We start from the raw sequence: 18671 nt of genomic DNA on the forward strand, positions 1-18671 counted from the left end.
CATGGAACATTGAGTAGAGTTCCCTGTGCTATGCAGTAGATTCTCATTAGTTATCTGTTTTATACATAATATTGTTAGTGCATATACACCAGTCCCAATATGCCAGTTCATCTCATCGCCCCCCACCTTCTCCCTTGGAATCCATATGTTTATTCTCTATGTCTGTGTCTCTTTTTCTTTGGAAATAAATCTATACCATTTTTCTATATTCCACATATATGTGTTAATATATGATACTTGTTTTTCTCTTTCTGACTTCACTCTATGACAGACACTAGGTCCATCCATGTCTCTACAAATGACTCAATTTCATTTGTTTTTATGGTGGAGTAATATTCCATTGCATATATGTACCACATCTTTATCTGTTCCTCTCTGGAAGAACACTTCCATGCTTCCATGTCCTGACTATTGTAAATAGTGCTGCAGTGAAGATTAGGGTGCAAAGTGCATGAGTCTTTTTGACTTATGGGTTTCTCTGGGTATTTGTTCCATTCTTATCTATTGCCTTCACTTCATGGGTTCCTCAGAATAGGTGTAGTGGATGTGAGTAGGATCCAGGCAAACTTCTGGCTCACGTCTTGGCCCAAGGCTGCTCCTGGTTTATATATGTGGAGCCATTAAGGGGAATCTGGGCTGGACTTGGGTCCTGCACTAAGTCTTTGGCAGCAGCATCCTACTGCTTTGGGGGGAAATGTTCCACTCTCAGGAAAGGCATCTCTTTCCTAAGTTACATGAGAAAGGAGCTGTGAAGCCCTGCAGCGGCCACATCACCCTCACCCCTGTGAACAAAAAAGAAAGGAAATTAATTTGTAACCTAAAACTCTGAAAATACATGCTTGCAATGGAAATTTTGACAGAGCAATAGATCTGCAAAGAGCATTTTCTCTAAAATTGACATCTGTGTAATTTGACTGCTGCTATCTGATTAAATAGCAATTAAATGTTTCAAGACTCCTTGGAACTTTCAAAGATTATTTGAAAAGTAATTGTATTGTATTGATTAAATAATTTTAAGTTAAGCAGAATGTCACTGCATTTCTTAGTCTAGTCCTTTGCAAATAAATGCATCTTATTTATAGACCTATTGCACGCCCCCAAATGTTGTTTATATGTTAATAATGATCCTATATTTAATGAGCGTGAGTGGTGATGGAATTAAACGGTAAATTTGTTCCTTTGCTAAATCCTGTCTTGTTCCTTCTCTTTCTATTCTGACTCCACCGGCAACTCACTTCACAAACAACTGCAGAACTAAAACCTGAAAAGCAGAGAACACTGTGGTTTAAAGCTTGGTTTCTAGAGTGAGACATATCTCCATTCGAATTCCAACCTGCAGCTTACTAGCTTTCTGTCCTGAGCCTATCATTTGTGAAAAGGATATAATAGTACCTACCAAATACGGTCATTATGAAATTGAACATTATCACTGTACAACATTGGACAGTGTCTGGCTAACAATAATTTTATTATTATAACAAAGGAGTAGTGACTATTATGATGATGATGCCTCAGTTTTTGAATCTGTAAAATGGATGTGACAGGGAATTAAAAATGTAAATGCATAAGTAGTCAAAATTTCTTTGCCCATAGAGCTTTCAAGTAATTCCCTTCTAAGAAAACTTCTGGCATAGCTTGCTTGGCTCTTGCCCCTCCATTATTATGCCACCTGGGGTCATCCAGTGACAAGAAATCTCTGGACAAATGGAGCCAGTATTAGGACTGTGACAAGAAGAGAGAGAGAGATGGCAGAGGATGGGTGAGTGGATGCCAGAGGTGAGGGAGGGGAGGGAGGGAAGAGCCAGGTGGAGAGTTTGCTTAGGGATGCTGGGGAACAGAGCACATGGCTGCTGGAGCAGTTGCTTTGCTGGAAATAGATACTGAGAAGAGCAGAGACAGGAAAGAAAAACTTTAAGACTTTGGCTTTGTGCTAAGAATGCACTTCCCCTTTCGTGTTTTCTCTAGAGACTGCAGTGAAGCTTTGGACTGCCTCCAATTCATTTTTTTCTACTTAACTGCTGTTTCTTTGAACACATCCCGAGCTGAGGCCGGGCCATGAGGTGGCCATCTTTACTTCATTTACAGGGGAGTTGAGCTAGTACCATTCCAGGGCTGAATGAGGGTGGGTCAAGGACCCAGTGCACAAGATGTGCCTAATTGCCAGTGGCAACTATTTCCATTGCTGTGCATCACACTTTGCCTGTGGCTAGAGGCTGCAAGCAAAGGTCACCTGCTCAATTTACCCACATCGGTGCATTATCCTCTGTATAAACTGGGGACACCAGCCACATTGTTTGTTTTCAAAGAAACCATCAATGTGGTGTTCTACAATGCTACCCTGCAGACCAGGGCCATCAGCACGAGGTTTATAAAGGAAAGCAGGCGGCTAGGGGGCAGAATCTGACCTTGGCCTTGCTGTATGGTATGGGCAACTCCTTGAGCTGCAGTTTCCCCGTTAGTAAATGAAGATAAGGTCCAAGGTCCTGTGTTGTGTTTCTCGGCTTCAGGTGCAGACAACAGCAGATCATCAGAAGGACTAATTGCACACTCCACCACCTGCATTGCTCTGAGCTAGTGCCCTAAAGGAGACCCAAAAGTATAAAAGAGGGGCCTCAATTAAAAAAAAAAAAAAACTCCTAAAATCTGACTGGAAGAAAAAATGTGAACATCTTTGTGTGTGTGTGTGTGTGTGTTTTTTTTTTTAAATTGGGGTTACCTAATGAAAGTCCAACCAGTCCATCCTAAAGGAAATCCATCCTGAATATTCATTGGAAGGACAGATGGTGAAGCTGAAACTCCAATACTTTGGCCACCTGATGCGAAGAACTGACTCATTTGAAAAGACCCTGATGCTGGGAAAGATTGAAGGTGGGAGAAGGGGATGACAGAGGATGAGATGGTTGGATGGCATCACTGACTCAATGGACATGAGTTTGAGTAAACTCCGGGAGTTGGTGAGGGACAGGGAGGCCTGGCATGCTGCAGTCCATGGGGTTGCAAAGAGTTGGACACGACTGAGAGACTGAACTGAACTAAACTGAATGGAAGTCTGGGCTTCCCTGGTGGCTCAGATGGTAAAGAATTCAGCCGCAATGCAGGAGACTCACACTCAATCCCTGGGCTGGGAGGATCCCCAGGAGAAAGGAATGGCAAACCACTCCAGTATTCTTGCCTAGAGAATTCCATGGATAGAGGAACCTTGTGGACTACAGTCCATGGGGTCTCAAAGAGTTGGACACAACTGAGCGACTAACACTTTCACTTTCAATGAATGTCTACCTGTTATATGTTCCCAATGTGTAACCATTTTGTGACACTTTTGAGCTGCTATGGGGTGATACAAACATGGGATGTCAGTTCTGGAAACACCTTTCCTTAATGACTTTAAAACAAAACTCATCAAAACAAAACCTAAACCAGAATAGCGTATAACCTTCCTTTGTATTGCCATGTGGCACACTGGCAATGAACCAATCAACAAGGAAAGTTTAGGTTGATAGAAGTTTCTCGAGCCCTTCTTCTCTCACTGCCTCTCTCTGCTTCATCTTTAATGACACCCAGCCTGTCTTCAGCCACATGCTGCTGAGGTTGAATGCTCATCGCCCTTGTCTGACCCACATCGCAGGTGCCCGCTCCTTTATCGACTGTGTTAGCTAGAGGGCCAGGCGGGACCTTGTGAAATAATAATAAAAAGCCTTCCAACTTGCCTGGAAAGTTTGGAAACATCACTGGCTTCACCCAGGTATCTGGAGATGACTTATCAGGTTCAGTTTTGTTTAACGGACTTCCTTGTGCCAAGAAAAATCTTCCTCCCAACCCAGAAGGCAGATGCCGCAGCCCACACAAGCCCTCAAGTGTCTGCACCTGCAGCCGTGTTCTGAAGCCAGCCTGATGCCTATGAAGTCTTCCGCTGGACCCTGATCAAGACCGTGATGCTGGGAGTGGGGGCTGCCCAAAGAGGGTAGATTCAGGGGCAGCCCACTGCAGAGGGTGTACATGTGCTTATTATGATACTTTCACTGAAGTGACCCAGGAGGGAGGAGAAGAGGCTGAATTCCTTGATTTACTCCCAGTTGTGGTTCCAAGCTCTTTGGACTGTGGCCCAGTTTGGCCAAGTGAAAGATCTTGTGGCCCACTGAGCCCACTGATTCTCACTTTTGGGTGAGAAAGAATTTGGTAATAAAGGACAAAGGGGAAGAGAAAAATAATCGACATGGTCGTGCAGTAAATCCTCAGGACAAAACAATCAGCAGGAACTCTGAAGGGTAATTCTGCAAGTAATGTAAATTAATGGAATAGAACAATTAAAAACCCAGCCAACGCTGATGCCTCATTGTAGCACTCAAGGGTCACAGTTGCAAACAACAGAACTGATTCTAGCAAGTTTACGTCAAAGAGGAATTTATTAGAGGATGTCAAGTCACTCCACCACCCTCCCCAGAACTGCTTGCCTTCAGCCCTGGGTTTTCCAGGGCACTTCTAAGCTGAGGCCTGGCCTGGGAGGCTCTGCATGTTGAGCGCAGGTCCCACAACGGGGTCCTAACTGTAAAAGAGGCTGGCACTGTAAATTCTGTGTTCTACCCTGAAGACGTAGAACTCCTAAGGAAGGAAATAACCCAGACATAGGAAGGGTGTTCACATGGCGCTGGGTAGCCCAAAAAAACACAGCAAATATCTTTTGCAGTAATAACAAAGCACCCTTCCTGAAAAGTGCAGGATTTCCAGCTCTTTGCCTGCATGCGTACACACTAGTTCTGCAGTGTTGTTTACTGATGGATGGAAGTCATACTTTTGTAGAACAGAGAATTAATATTCTCAGTAAATTCTTCTAATAAACTAATTTTCATGTATGAATGCCAAGGTTTATTAATTCTTAATAATTTATTATGTTCCTAATTCCTTATAAAAATGAAATCCCATGTATGAAATTTCCTTTGAGGGTAATGAAAATGTTCTAAAATTTGATTGTGGACTTTTCAATAATCAGTTCCAGGAATATTTGTATATTCACATTCCTAAGAATGACACCTTTATCTTAAGCCTCAAAATGGTTCAAAATGACCTTAAAATGGTTCAAAATCCTAAACTTAAGAGCTAAAACTATATGGCTCTTAGAAGAAAACATTGAGGAAAATTTCTATGGCAGTGAATTTGGCAGTAATTTCCTGGACATGATACCAAAGCACAGGCAACAAAAAACAATATAGATAAATTGAACTTCATAACCTTTGTGTATCAAAGAACACTGTCAAGAAAGCAAAAAGATATCCTACAGAATGGAAGAAAATATTTGCAAATTACATATCTGATTATGGGTTAATGATATTAGTGATACTAACCCATTATCAGATATGTGATAAAGAACTCTGACAACAAAAACAAACAACCCAATTAAAAAACGGACAAAGGACTTGAATAGACATTTCTCCGTTGAAGATATACCAATGGTCAATAAGCACATGAAAAGATGCTCAATAATCATTAGTCATTCAGTTCAGTTCAGTTAAGTCACTCAGTCGTGTCCGACTCTGCGACCCCATGAATAGCAGCGCGCCAGGCCTCCCTGGCCATCACCAACTCCCGGAGTTCACCCAAACTCATGTCCATCGAGTCAGTGATGCCATCCAGCCATCTCATCCTCTGTCGTCCCCTTCTCCTCCTGCCCCCAATCCCTCCCAGAATCAGAGTCTTTTCCAATGAGTCAACTCTTCGCATGAGGTGGCCAAAGTATTGGAGTTTCAGCTTTAGCATCATTCCTTCCAAAGAACACCCACGACCGATCTCCTTTAGAATGGACTGGTTGGATCTCCTTGCAGTCCAAGGGACTCTCAAGAGTCTTCAACACCACAGTTCAAAAGCATCAATTCTTCGGCACTCAGATTTCTTCACAGTCCAACCTTCACATCCATACATGACCACTGGAAAAACCATAGCCTTAACTAGACGGACCTTTGTTGGCAAAGTAATATCTCTGCTTTTGAATATGCTATCTAGGTTGGTCATAACTTTTCTTCCAAGGAGTAAGCGTCTTTTAATTTCATGGCTGCAATCACCATCTGCAGTGATTTTGGAGCCCCAGAAAATAAAGCCGGACACTGTTTCCACTGTTTCCCCATCTATTTGCCATGAAGTGATGGGACCAGATGCCATGATCTTCGTTTTCTGAATGTTGAGCTTTAAGCCAACTTTTCCACTCTCCTCTTTCACTTTCATCAAGAGGCTTTTTAGTTCTTCTTCACTTTCTGCCATTAGGGTGGTGTCATCTGTATATCTGAGGTTATTGATATTTCTCCCAGCAATCTTGATTCCAGCTTGTGCTTCTTCCAGCCTAGCGTTTCTCATGATGTACTCTGCATATAAGTTAGTCATTAAGTGAAGTTGCTCAGTCGTGTCTGATTCTTTGCGACCCCATGGACTGTAGTCTACCAGGCTCCTCTGTCCATGGGATTTTCCAGGCAAGAATACTGGAGTGGATTGCCATTTCCTTCACCAGATCTTCCCGACCCAGGGATTGAACCCCGGTCTCCCACATTGTAGGCAGACACTTTACCGTCTAAGCCACTTCTAAGGGAAGTCATTAGTTAGTCATTAGGGAAATACAAATCAAAGCCACAATGAGTTAACACTGCACACCTACTATACTTACTAGGATTCCTATAGTGATTTTTTTTAGTTGAAAAAAAAAAACATGTTGGTGAAGATATGGAGAAACTGGAACCTTCATGTGTTGCTGGTGGGAATGTAAAATGGTGTAGCTGTTTTGGAAATACTTTGGCAGTTACTCAAAATTTAAGCATAGAATTAACATATAACCCAGCAGTTTCATTCCTAGGTATATATCGAAAATAAATGAAAGCAGGAACTTGAACAAATACTTGTACACCAGTGTTCACAGCAGCATTACTCACAATAGCCAAAAGATGGAAACCACGAAAGTGTCAACTGATAGATGAATGGATAAACAAGGTGTGGTATGTACATATGATGGAATATTACTTGATCATCAAAAGAAATGAAATTTTGGTGTATGCTGCAACTTGGATGGGCCTTGAAAATGCTAAATGAAATAAGCCAGACATAGAAGGACAAATATTACATAATTCCACTTACAGAAGGTACCTAGAATAGGCAAGTTTATAGAGACAGAAAGTAGAATAGGTCTTACCAGAGCTGGGAGCAAGAGGAAATGGGGAGTTATTGTTTTAATAGGATATAGAGTTCATGTTGGAGATGATGAAAATGTTTGGGTTATAGATAGTAGTGATGATTACAGAGCATTGTGAAAGCCACTGAATTCTACATTTACAGATGGTTAAAATAGTAAATTTTATGGTATGTATTAACTTATTTTGGGCTTCCCTGATAGCTCAGTTGGTAAAGAATCTGTCTGCAATGCAGGAGACCCTAGTTCGATTCCTGGGTCGGGAGGATCCACTGGAGAAAGGATAGGCTACCCACTCCAGTATTCTTGGGCTTCCCTTGTGGGTCAGCTGGTAAAGAATCTGCCTGTAATGCAGGAGACCTGCGTTTGCTCCCTGGGTTGAGAAGATCCCCTGGAGAAGAGAAAGGCTACTCACTCCAGTTTTCTGGCCTAGAGAATTCCATGGACTGTATAGTCCATGGAGTCACAAAGAGTCGGACACGACCGAGTGACTAAGCACACACACACAACATATTTTACCATGGGCTTCCCTAGTGACTCAGTGGTAAAGAATCCACTTACCAATGCAGGAGACACGAGTTTGAACCCTGGGTCGAAAAGATCCCCTGGAGAAGGAAATGGCAACCCACTCCAATATTCTTGCCTGGAAAATTCCATGAATAGAGGAGCATGGTAGGCTATAGTCCATGGGATTTCAAAAGAGTCAGACACAAGTTAACGACTGAACAATATTTTACCACAATTTAAAAAATTAGGTTGTGACAATGTTGGCACATCTCTGAGTATGCTGCAGCTATTGTATAATTTTTATGGGTAAATTGTATGGTATATAGATTATATCTAAATAAGGCTTTTAAAAAATCCTTTCCAGCTCTGGCAGTCTCTATGATGTATCCATTAATCTGTTTATTTATTCATTAATTCAACACATTTTTGTTGTGTTCCTACCGTGCCAGCTGTTAGGAATAAGGAGATAAATAAAATAAATGCAATTCCTGGCCTTTCCTTGCTTAAAACACTGTGGGTTTTAAAAAGTAATCATAGCTAACATTTACTGAGTGTTCACTAAATCCTGAGCATTGGCAGAAGCACTTAAATGTACCTATCTTGTGCAGTTCTCCCAGCTGTGTACTGAACTGGGTTCTTCTTGAATAAGGAAATGTGCTCAGGGTCACACAATCAGAATTTGAACTTGGTCTATCTTACCTTGAAATCCTTGCTCTTAATCATTCATCACCATATGTGGCAGCTGTGTTCCAGCACCTGAAATTGGGGTATTCCCTGGAGACCTGCACATCGGCCTGTCTGACAGGCTGGCTGATCTGGGTAGCGTTGCAGGGAGGGTTAAACTTGAGATGAAATGATCTCCAGGAGGAAGTGCGTTTGGAAAATAAGGCTTAAGTCCATGGAATCTTGCACAGCCATTTATAGTAATCACTATAAATCGGGTATCACTGTATTTTCTAAATGTTACATGATAAAATTTTAAATACAAAATTGAATTCATAATTAAACTTGTATCATTATGTTAATAGATACTATATGTATTATTTATTAAACACAGACTATATACCAGCCTCTAAGTTGTTGACCTGTCATCTTGTTTAATTCTCCTGACAGATCCATGATGTGTACAGTGTGTTACTATTCCTATTTTACAAGTGAGGCGGCTAAGGCCCAGAGTAGTAGTTACTAGTTTAGTCGCTCAGTCATGTCCGACTCTTGTGACCCCGTGGACAGTAGCCTGCCAGGCTCCTCTGTCCATAGGATTCTCCAGGCAAGAGTACTGGAGTGGGTTGCCATTTCCTTCTCCAGGGAAGACACAGAGAGTTTAAGTAATTTGTCCAAGGTTGCCCAGTCATTAGCAGAGCTGGGATTCTAGCCATGGCTTCTTGACTTGGAGTCCAGACTCTTAGCCACCATACAAATTGCTCTTCAATTATGTTAAAATATGCAAAATAGATGGGCATGAAACGAGTTGTATCAAGATGGGGGGATGATGGTGATTTCCCACTCCCCCCAACAACCCCAGTAATTTATTGTTTTCCAAGAATACGTCATATTAGTGATGACTTTTTTAGACCAACAAAAGAAATCACTGTTTCATTTTGTTGTATTTGGTTTTGCAGTTGCCTGTGCGCATGCACAGACTAAGCCAGAGCAGTTGCACACACAAGCCGGGTGCTGGGAGAGGCCTGCCCCTATGTGGGCTGCAGCTGCCCTGACTCTGCTGCCATCTTCTGGGAAGGGGAGGAGAGTGTCCCCTTATCACACTTCTCAACACTGAGGACCTCTCTTTAAAAAAAAACTTGTTTTTCTAACTTGTGAGAGAGTCTGTATCAAACTGTGGTTGAAAGCAAAACGGTACCTGGATTCGAATCTTGGCGCTGATGGTCTCAGTATCTGGGCAACTGCTCTCAGCCTCAGCTTTGTCCTCAAATAATGGAAATAACCAGTACTACTGTATAGGGTCATTGTGGGAATTAAATTGGCTGGTTTCGAAATGGACCTAGAGTGCCCGGCACAGTGTAGGGTAGATAAATAGTATGCCCTTCTGATGTTTCTCTGGCATCTTTTTGATGATTAATTCATGTGGTTAAACATTTTTCTAATAGTAAACACCGGTATTTCTTCTTTCCTGAATTGGTTGCTTGTGCCCCTTCCTAACGGAGAAGGCAATGGCACCCCACTCCAGTACTCTTGCCTGGAAAATCCCATGGACAGAGGAGCCTGGTAGGCTGCAGTCCATGGGGTCGCTAAGAGTCAGACACGACTTTCCCTTTCACTTTTCACTTTCATGCATTGGAGAAGGAAGTGGCAACCCACTCCAGTGTTCTTGCCTGGAGAATCCCAGGGACGGGGGAGCCTGGTGGGCTGCCGTCCATGGAGTCACACAGAGTCGGACACGACTGAAGCGACTTAGCAGCAGCAGCAGCCCCTTCCTTATTTGTCTACTGGTGTCTCAGTTTTACAGTGTGTTTAAGTCAGAGACTAAGGGCATTCTGGAAGGGTCTCTGTGAGGGGAGGGATGCGGAGTAGAGGTCTTTTCCCTGGGACCCTGATGCCTTTCTTTTTTTCCAAGGAACATTGTTTACTGCAGCCTCCTCACTCCCTGCAACAGGCCCTGTTTCCTCCCTGAGAAATTTTCATCTGCCTTAAAGGGTCAGTCATTTGAATAGCTCATTCCCACTGGACTGCTACACCCACCGATCTCCCACGAGTGACTTCTTCCTGCGTCCAGTGAAATTGTGTTCCATCAGAATGGCTGTAACCAGTCTGCTCTGAAGCTGTTTCAGCAGTACGTGTCCCTAAGCAGTGTGCTACTTCCCAGCCCTGTGTAATCGCACAGACTGCCAAATACCTGACCTCTCTGGGCAAAGTGCAAAAGCCTAAGGAACCGCTTAGATAAAAGGCACATTCTTCAGATAGTTCCACCTCTTTTCCCTCTTGCCTGGTGCCATCTTGTCTGACTTAGATGCCTACCTTTTCTTCATCATGGAGCAAAAGGGACCTGGGCCAAAGAATTTGGAGGTTTCTAAATTGCAAAAGGAGTCAAACCTCCCCCCAGACAAATGATCCCTGATGGAAAAGTTTTCTTGGATAAGTGTGTCTGGGTAGCTTGGTGGTAACATGAAATTGGCTACTAGTCTTAAGATATGTGTCTGAGTGAGGTGTAGGGGTGGAGACATGCCAGTGTCCCAACATGGTAAGGGCCAGAGGCTGTGGAGAGGAAGCTCAGATTTCCTCTCCAAGGTCGTTGGCTTTTCCCATGAAGATCTTCCCTAAATGCGAGATCACCTTCTGCCTTGAGAGCACTAGCATTGAAGCTTACATCCTGGAGCCCCGTGTCTCCTGAATTCACCCGCATGCCCAGTTCAGGCTGTGTGATTTAGAGGAAAGAGTATTAGAGTGGAAGACAGAATATTTGAGTTTGCATCGAGGCTTTGCCTTTTCTTACCTTTGTAACCATGGGAACCAACTTTGTTTTCTCATCTGGAAGATGGGGATAAGATTCCTGTTTCTGCTCACCTTTACGCTTGACCATGGAGTAAACTGTGTGTACTGGGTAAGGGCAAAAGACAGAAAAGACCGAAGAATCTCCTCTCCTCTTAGAGATATAGGCAGTCAGCACCGTGCCTAAACCAGTACCTTGTGTGGAGTGCAGAGAACTGAAAGTGCTACCTGTCTTCAGAAAGAGATCTGAAGGAGGAAGGGCGACTTGGTTCGAGGTATACGTGTGTGCGTGTATGTATTTTCCTCTGACTCTGCTGTCCTGATACCTGAGCCAAGCTGATCTGTGGCACTGCTGCTGTTGCGTCGCTTCAGTCGTGTCCGACTCTGTGCGATCCCACAGACGGCAGCCCACCAGGCTTCCCCGTCCCTGGGATTCTCCAGGCAAGAACACTGGAGTGAGTTGCCATTTCCTTCTCCAATGCATGAAAGTGAAAAGTGAAAGTGAAGTCGCTCAGTCGTGTCCGACTCTTAGCGACCCCATGGACTGCAGCCCACCAGGCTCCCCTGTCCATGGGATTTTCCAGGCAAGAGTACTGGAGTGGGGTGCCATTGCCTTCTCCATGGCACTGCTAGGGGCTATTATTTCCTTCCCTTATTCTGCTGAGTTTTTTTTTTTTTTTCAGTCTGATGAGAGGCCTGGCACCTGTTGGAAAGGAGAGGTGCTTTCTTGGTACCTAAGGGAGTATCTGAAGAGGTCACCTGAGTTTATAGCCGTTGGTATCGTGGATAAGTTCAGTTTGACAACCTTTATGGAATGTCGAGCTCATGATGCTGGTCTGGGAGACAGACGCAGAGGCAGCAATTAGAATTCAGGTGATAACTGCGGCAGTCGAGGGCTGACAGGAGCAGTGGAAACAGGAAGGCTGGCTACAGCACTCGGCGGGGTGGGGGGATGCTGAACAGAGCTTGAGGGGACAGATGGGAACTGGCCAGTGTTCCCAGAAGAATGTTAGTTGCTTCAAGAAAGACTCAGTTCTGCGAGCAAGCCTCTCACCATTTTGTCTTGAATAAGGAAGAGTTTATCTTGGGAGAGGAAATGGGAGGGCTTACCTCTGTCACATAGAAAAATCAGAGAGGCAGAGTAGGTGGCTAGAAAGTCATAGGACCTGGTGAATGGAGAGCTCTTTTTAACTCAGCTTCCTGGTGAAATGTCTTATGCTTCTAGCATTTCTCTAGCTAATTCTGAGGGGATGGTTGATGGTCATTTAAAAGCTATCAGAGAGACAGTTTGCACCTCTGTATATTTTTTCGTATAACCGCAAAGTGTATTTCTGATTTAAATTTTGATGGTTTGGTCTGCATGCTAGTTAAATACTTTTAACAGTTGAAACAAGTGAATGTTGGCGTTTCCTAGCCTTGTGCATCACATCATCCCATGCCCTTCAGTAAGTTTGTTAACCTCTGCCTTGAGCAAGATGCTCTAGAGTCTGCCAAGGAAAGTAAGAGTATGATCCAGTGTAGTAGGAAAAACACAGAATTCTATCCCAGGAATCTTCATTTTAATCCAGATTCGCTCATGGGTGAGCCAAGGGAAGTCACTGTCTCTCACTTGCTTCACCTGTCCAGTGGGGACGCTCAGCCCTGCCCGGCTGCCTTAAGCTGGAGGTGAAGTGCTTCCCAGTGTCCCGGGCTGGATGTAGTCAGCACTTCAGGGTGACACTCAGCTCTGGCATCAGTTTCAGTGTGGGTTAAACAGGAATCTGCCCTGGCCTCTGAGAACACATCTTGACAGGCAGTGTCTGCAAAGGTCAGAGCTGCTTCGACATGTCTTCCTGACAGGGCTTCATTTCCAAGGACAGCCTCCTTTGACTAGAGCCACGGAAGGTCAAGGGGATAAGGTCCTCTAATCCTTTTGCTGAGACTGTATACGGGAGCCCAGATGCTTTCCTGGCCCATTTGGAAGGCACCCACCCCCCTGTATCTCCTTCAGGTCTGGTAGTGGTGCTAGATTTGCAGAGCGTCTGTGCCTGCGCCTCACACCTGCCTCTGCTCCAGAGAGCTGCGGCTGCAGTGGGCTGGCTGGGACACCCTGAGACCTTGCTCTTGCACAGCTGCCTTCTCCCCGGCTCCTGTACCCGCCCCTCTGAAGTCACTGGTCCGCGCTACAGTTGGAAGCCCTGCCTGGAGCTGGATCCTTACAGAAGGTACTTCCTTGCCTTTCTCTTTCTGCCAGAATTGGGTGCGTATCAGTGCTGGGGCATCAGATTCGTAGAGCAGCGGGAAGCGGGGGCTGCCTGTCTGGCCCCAGGCGCTCACTGGTCATTGTTTCTTCCAGCTCTGCCCCATAGACTTCCAGTCGCTGATTGATGGAGGCAGTGAGCAGTCTGGGGATTGCTCACAGAAGCCTTGCTCCGCTGTGGGATCCAGGAGGTGGGTGGGTGGGGGAGGAAGTTTCTAAGACAGAGACTGGAAGAAAGAGATGCATCAGTGGAGGGTTTCAGCTCTTTAGGATGCTGTGTTCTCATTAGGAACAATTTTATTAATGAGCCGCTCAGCTGCAGGGAGGGAGGAGGAAAAGCATAATTAATTATGACCCCTGTCCCAGTTGAGCGCCTAGCTCTGGGAGAGTCCAGGGAGAAAGGTGTGTACCATTTCAGCATCTTCAGATGCATCCCTCTAAACTGCTAGCAGCTCTGAGAACAAACTTTCTAATCGAATGATCTGTGCTGTTTTCCTCTTTCTGCAAGATCTAGTATCAGCTTATTGAGCATCAAATTCCTTTCTGATCCTCAGCTTATTGAGCATCAAATTCCTTTCTGACCCCAGTCCCCTCTTCCTGAGAGCCAAAATGAAGTCAGTGTTTGCTTTTCCAGCAAGGTCACAGATCACCTGACCAAATCTTTAACAGCTAGGGAGCCAGTGCTGTCGTGCTGAACTCAGGAGCGATCAGCTCCGGTCCAGCAGCAGACCCCCCGGGAAGAAGTGACTTCTCTGGCTCCAGGCTGGGGCAGGGGAAGGATGCCAAGGGAAGGTACTGTGGTCACTGCTTCCCTCCTTACAGTTCTCTCTTCTTCATGAAGCTCCAGATTCAGCTGCTGCAATGCAGGCAAAAATGACAGACACATGCAGAAAAATGTGGGAACAGAGTTAATGAGATTGTGTTAATGAGATTGTGTTAATGTGTTATTTATTGAGCGTGAATTATCTCTTTGTTTCCTGGGGTCGGTGGGGAGCGAGCCCGCTGGAGAACTCGTTTGGTGGAAGCTTTTCCAGGAGTGTGTCTCACTCCCCAGGTGCCTGTGCTTCAGCCCTCTTAAGCAGCTCTGTCAGATGCCTCCGGATTCTTAGCACAGGGGACATTTCCACTTGGAGGCGTGGGGCCCTGTAGTGGGAAAGCGGGAAGCTCTCATCATTTGGGGAGATCGGAACCAGGTATAAGTAATATTTTTTCCTCTTTTGGAAAAAGCGTTTTTGCCTCTGCAAGAGGTCTTGCAGGGATTGACAGATTGCTGTTGGTGCACTACCTTGCTAAATATTTGACTTTGTTAGGTTGAATTCTCCAAGAATTCTCATGGCAATAAGGCTGTGCTTTGAGCCAAGTTTTCTTTTTAAGGAAATCCAAGGTGCTATTTATTTTGGCATGCAGCCTGTTCTGGGATGAAATATGGCATTTTTATTATTGCAGAATAAAGAGACGTTTGAAAGGAACACAAGTACAGAGCTAGGTTTCAGTTTCAGGGCTAAATAGAGGAAGGTTTCTTTGTATTTGGATTTGAGGTTAAAAATGGTGTCATTAAAAAGAATCAGTGTGGAGGGAGAGAGTGTGGGGATATACTGCTGGCGCTGGGCTGACCCAAGGAAATCCATGCTCCTGGGCATGGGCTGTGCTGGAACCGTTTCTAACGTGGCCTGGTAGTTACATATGGGCCATCACTGCTGTCTGCCAATGACTGCCTCTGGTCAATTTTGAACTGAAAGCCTCAGTCCTCATCTCTTCACTGCACATTGGCTTTGAGAGGCAGGGTGGACTGCCCCTAATTAACTGGATAAATTTGGATTGGCCGCATAGCTTTTTTGTGTCTTTGTTCCTTATCTGCAACTTGGAGATGATCTGCCACATGTTAGGATGGAGGTGGATGGGGTTGGGGGAGTGTCTACAGAAAATAAATTGTGTAGGAGTTCTGAACTTCACAAGCTTAATAGGGGAGAAAAACTGGAAAAAGATACAGTTGTACATACTCAAAACATCTAGAATATGATGAGCTCGTGAGAGAGGTTGGGAGCTAACTGGGCATACTTGATCCTGGGATAGGCCATAAACAAATGAAAGTTACATAACACGACTAGGTGTTACAAGGTTCGAACACTGGGCAGACAGTTTAACAGAAGATGTAATAAACCTGCTTCTATGTCAAAATATTAAATGCTCCAGGAGGTTGCAAAATTCCATTTTAAAGGGAAATTCTGTCCAACAAAGCTATTTTTCATATTCTGTTGTATTGCAAACAAAGTAGCGTGTGTTGATAGAGCATTTAGTCTTTGATTCCACTCCCCTGCTGCTGCTGCTAAGTCACCTCAGTCGTGTCCGACTCTGTGTGACCCCATAGACGGCAGCCCACCAGGCTGCCCGGTCCCTGGGATTCTCCAGGCAAGAACACTGGAGTGGGTTGCCATTTCCTTCTCCAATGCATGAAAGTGAAAAGTGAAAGTGAAGTCACTCAGTTGTGTCCAACTCTTAGCGACCCCATGGACTGCAGCCCACCAGGCTCCTCTGTCCATGCGATTTTCCAGGCAAGAGTACTGGAGTGGGGTGCCATTGCCTTCTCCTAACCACATCAAACATCCACTCACTGGAAGAAAACTCCCTTAGCTAAATTCTGAGATGTTCACAGTGAGGACCCTGGGCCAAAGTGGAGAAGGCTGGGGTGGGTAGGGATGGAAGTGGCATGATACGGACATGACAGTGCTCCCTTTTCTTTAGAGCTTTAGAATGAAAGCTTGCTTGGCCCTGTTCTTCAGAGAGTTGGGGTATCAGCTCCATTTAATTTCTCTTGCCTTGGAATGATTAATTTTAGCAAAATTCAAGTCTAAGAGAACAATTAGAGGTCTCTATAGAGTTCTTTTTTAATGAAATTTGACCCCAAGTGTGTTGCAAAGTTATCTGAAGCTCTATGACCTGGTATATGAAGGACTGAATTGTAACTCTAACCAAGGGCAGTGGGTGTGACTGAACTCCTTGAGGTGACAGTGAGTTTCTGCAGCCGGAGGTTCACCTGCACCCTCTTGCTTAGGAGGAGCTTTGTTACTTGGTGTCCAGCCTCAGAGAAGCAGATTGCACTTGGCCAGAAGGACTTACAAAGGGAGCCGTCCTCCTTATGCATGCCCAGAAGATGCGTCATCTGCACTGGAGGGAGAAGCAAAGAAGCAGAGTCAGGAACGTTTTCCCTCACAAAAGAGAGCTAGGGCTCAGTCTTCAGGCTTGCTTATATTAGTGGACAAATGTTTACAGATCACTTTCGTTCCCAGCACAGGCTTGGAGTCAACTTGACTTAAGAGCAAATCCTACACCAACTCTGGCTTGTTATGTAACTTGGGGCAGGCCTTTAAACTCTCTCAGCCTCAGTCTCCCATCCAAGTACTAACCAGGACCGACCCCGCTTAGCTTCTGAGATCAGATGAGATTGGGCGCATTCAGGGTGGTATGGCTGTAGATAGCCTCAGTCTCCTTGTCTGGAAAATGGGTGACAATAATAACCCTCTTGTGGTTATGGTGAGGCTTGCATGATGTCATTCGAGTATGCCAAGGGCTCCAAGCTCTGCCTGTTACTCAGTAATGTTATGAGGTGGGAGGAAGAGGGATACAAAGGGAGAGAAGAGGCTGTGATGATGAAGGGGCCATGTATAGGGTTTTGTCCTCACCCTTCTCCTTCACACTTTTCACCTTGGAGCCACTGGGCCTCTCCTGCCCGCCCCCCCCCACCCCCCACTGCATTTGGGAGTCCCCGTCATCGGCTGTGGACTGCAGAGCCGGAGCACTGAGATGGGCAGCAGTGTCCTCTGCCCAGGAACCTTCTCTTTCTTTTTTCAATTGAATTATAATTGACATCTAACACTGTGTAGTTGTATAATTGACATCTAGCACGGTGTCCGGCATAATGATTTGATTATTGTATATGTCGTGAAATGACCACTACAGTAAGTTTAGTTAACATCATTATGTCACCTAGTTATTTTTATTTTTTTTGTGGTAAGAACTTTTAAGATCTACTCTCTTAGCAACTTTCAAAAAATACAATACAGTGTTGCTGACTATAGTCACTATGCTGTACATTACATGCCCAGGTCCTATTTATCTTAGAACTGGAAGTTTGTATCTTTGGAGCTCCTTCACCAATTTTGCCTACCCCTCACCCACCCAACCCCTGCCTCTGACAACCACCAATCTATTCTTTGTGTCTATACATTTTTTTTTTTAATGAAGTTTCATGTGTAAGTGATACCATACAGTATTTGTCCTCAGGTGTACCTAAGGGCATTATGGTCAGTGGACTAAGTCAAAGACAAATACAGTACATGTTTGTGTTATCACAAATGGTGAGATTTCCTTCTGTTTATGGCTACATAATATTCCACTCCGTGTGTATATACCTGTACACACACACACACACAGACACCACATCTTCTTTACTCCTTCATCTGTTAATGGACACATAGGTTGTTTCAGAACTTCCTTTTTCTAGCAAGGGTGACCCTCCCTCACCCCTGCTTAGGACCTTCCATGACTTCCCATTGTCTGCCTCCTTAGGGGCCACTCTTAGCCTCCAGGACCATCTGCATTTATCTTTCTTCTCCCTAATTTCTCTACTCCAGCTCCACGCTGCCCCCCAATTCAAGTACTTGTTGCCACAAGGTAAGTGACTTAGTTTCTGTGATCCTTCTGTAAGGAGTGTCTCTGCCTATAGAAACCCTGCCTGCCCTTCCAGGCTCCATCACTCTGCAGTGGCAGAGGCCCTCTGGCTTCTGAGTGGACTGTGGTTATGGGAGACCAAGACAGGAGTGGGTGATAGCTTTGGAGACAGTAGCCTTGCTTACAGAAAGAGTGTACACCAAACTTTCCGTCAGGCAGACTTCAGACTTCCTTTAATTTGGCAGGCCTCATATTTCCCAGCCCTCTTCTCCAGTTTGCTTGTTTGTTTCCCATTTTTTATCTCGGGTTGCTGGGGGCTTCCTGTCATCCTTCTCTCACTTCAATTCCCCCCAGCCTTTCCCTCATCCCTGGTACGTTTTTCTGATCCAGAGGTTGTGGTCAAGCACATCGGGATTCCTAAAACAACCCTGCTTCCACTGCTGAGGTGTCACAGATTATTTATTATTCTGATGTGTGTGGAGTTACAATCATAAAAAGCCAATTTCTTGGGTGATTTATTGTATTGGGGGCAGGAGCCAGGCTGTATACCATTTGAAGAAATAGTTCTGGAAAAGGATTGAAACTTTGGGGAGAATTTATGATCAAACTTCAAGAGACTCTAATTCCGAGTCAGGAGAGTATTCTGCT

At 44.7% G+C, this 18671-nt stretch overlaps 1 protein-coding gene across 2 annotated transcripts in view; it reads left to right on the top strand.

Annotated features, from left to right (window-relative positions):
- The window catches only part of KANK4 (KN motif and ankyrin repeat domains 4), a 75631-nt gene that overhangs the window by 20708 nt on the left and 36252 nt on the right, over positions 1 to 18671 (top strand). Inside the window, exon 1 of one of the 2 annotated variants that reach the window (XM_061411761.1) lies at positions 12827 to 13320. The exons of the other annotated variant lie outside the window; for it this stretch is intronic. The gene's annotated coding sequence lies outside the window, so the exon portion shown is untranslated. Of the gene's footprint in view, positions 1 to 12826; positions 13321 to 18671 lie in introns of those variants that run through there. 2 annotated transcript variants of the gene reach the window in all.

Source organism: Bos javanicus, chromosome 3 (genome assembly GCF_032452875.1).
Source record: "Bos javanicus breed banteng chromosome 3, ARS-OSU_banteng_1.0, whole genome shotgun sequence".
NCBI classification, from domain to species: domain Eukaryota; kingdom Metazoa; phylum Chordata; class Mammalia; order Artiodactyla; family Bovidae; genus Bos; species Bos javanicus.